The sequence below is a fragment of the Ambystoma mexicanum genome, chromosome 4p, assembly GCF_040938575.1.
Source record: "Ambystoma mexicanum isolate Mex_15411 chromosome 4p, UKY_AmexF1_1, whole genome shotgun sequence".
Taxonomy (NCBI): domain Eukaryota; kingdom Metazoa; phylum Chordata; class Amphibia; order Caudata; family Ambystomatidae; genus Ambystoma; species Ambystoma mexicanum.
The window spans coordinates 731,626,094-731,628,126 of NC_090927.1; the positions used below are offsets into that span (position 1 = coordinate 731,626,094).

The following is a 2,033-nucleotide window of genomic DNA, read 5'->3' on the forward strand; positions in this document are numbered from 1 at the left end:
CATGGGGTCACCAGAGGAAGTTACAGTTTGCTATTACCGGCTACAGGGAAGCTACTAGTGCAGCACCGATGAAGATAGGCTGCAGGGAAGTTACTCAGCAAGCCGTAGTGTCCTTTAGGAACTATTGTGGAGTCCTGTTTGCATGCCTCCTGTTTCAGAACAATGCAAGATGGTGAACCTGGCCTTTGGTGCCCCACCCTACATAATACAGGAAGTTCTTGTTTGTGCAATTGTAACACATGAGGTCAACATGCCATGTGATATATGTCAATCATGGCCAGAAACCAATATGAGACACACTTGCAGACCCTCACTGAATGACCTTTGCACAAGAAGGGGATATTGGAATGTAAAATGTAAAACCTGACACAGGAAAAGCAGAGGTGCAGGAGTTTCGAGAACAAGTAGGAGTGATAGTTGAAGAAAGGAGAGGCTGGTAGAGGAGATGAGGATGGAGGCTGTGACGTGGAGCCAATAGGAAGAGAAGAGGAGGAGAAAGTGGGGCAAAATGTGAGGTAAAAAGAGGAGTTGAGGAACAGAAGGATGTGGAGGCCAAAGGAGATGTGGGAGTACGAGCTGAAGTAGAGGAACAGAAAGGAGAGAGCAACAGAGGATTGGGAGTGATAGCAGGGATAAAGGAAGAGTTGAGTAGCAGATACAGTGCATGGGCATGCATTGGCAGTGCAGCACGTGGGCATGCATTGGCAGTGAAGCACGTGGGCACACACTGGCAGGGTAATCAGAATCTCTGGTTGTCTTTCAGATGTTCTACAGGCCAATCAGAGCCCAGAATTCTACAGAACTTCTGTGGGCTGATGAATGCCCAGCTCACTTAGTGAAATCACAGGTAAATCAGGGCTGTGGGCCCGAGCTGCTCAGAGCTGGCCCTCCTCATAACTGCAGCAAAATACATTCTGCTACAAGAGCAGGGGCTCTGTGTGCAACCAACCTACTTGCGCAATTTACTTTTTCTTTGATTCACCAACAAATGAGGCCTGTGGGCACCCGAGCTGCTCAGAGCTGGTCCTCTTGACTGCAGCAAAATAAATTCTGCCACAAGATCAGGTGCTCTGTGTGCAACCAACCTAGCAGGTCTAGTGCACACTTTACCTTTTCTTTCTTTCACCAATAAATCAGGGGAAAGCGCAAAGGCAGTCCCCCACTACCAGAAATAATGCAGTCGAGTATCCCGCATTTGAGGACATCATAGGGGTCAGCACATCCGTTGTGCAATGGATGAGCCTCACCCTTGGAGAACCACCTTAGTGATCATGGTGTCTCCCCTGCTAGGTAAGTATGGGTTGCTTCAGGAACAGCACGGCTGGTCCCTCGTGTGTGGCACTGGAGACTCAGGTTGACATCATGCGGAAGGGCTTTCCCACAATGCTCTGATTCCAGTGAGATTTGCATCTGGCTCTGGCAGCCGCCCGCCCATCGGACGGGCCCAAAAAGGGAGGGAAGGGAGGTCTTCTGATGCTGGTCTTGGCTTTAGATTTTTTTCTTCTCCCCCCTTTCTTTTTCTTCTGCTCTTCTCCTCTCCCCCCTTTTGCCCAGGGTCAGAGGCCAGCAGGACCCTGTGTTGCTGCGCTTGCTTGCAGTCTTGTTCCTTTTCTGGCAAAGTCAGTGTCATCCTGGGTGCCTACTAGTGCAAAGAGAAACAGAAATCAATGCATGGGGGCACAGAGCAAACCTGGCGAGAAAGAGGGCACCCCACAATGGCTAAGTCCTTCGGGAGCACAGGCATCGCATCCTAAGCTCTTCACCCCATCCCGAAAGAGGGCCACCCAACATGGCCAATGTTAGAACTGAACTAACTTCTGAATCCCATTGTTGGACGGCGCCCAAGCAAATATCAAGAGGCTGTCCCTGTTGCATAATACTTGTCTTTTAGTCCCAAATCACTCCTTATACTCTACAAAAGAGGTTGCATCCAACTACCTGAAAAAAGTCTACACAGCCGACTGTCGGCGACCGTGGAAACCCCTCTTTGAATTGATTCCACAAAGTGATAAGCCATGCCCACTAAATGCAAG

The 2,033-nt window shown here is 49.6% G+C and overlaps 1 non-coding gene across 1 annotated transcript; it reads right to left on the reverse strand.

The window, feature by feature from the left end:
- Positions 1 to 1,134: 1,134 nt before the first annotated feature.
- LOC138459984 (U1 spliceosomal RNA) lies at positions 1,135 to 1,298 on the reverse strand. The gene has a single exon (XR_011262755.1). It is a non-coding gene; the product is annotated as a U1 spliceosomal RNA (small nuclear RNA).
- Between the last annotated feature and the right edge of the window lie 735 nt (positions 1,299 to 2,033).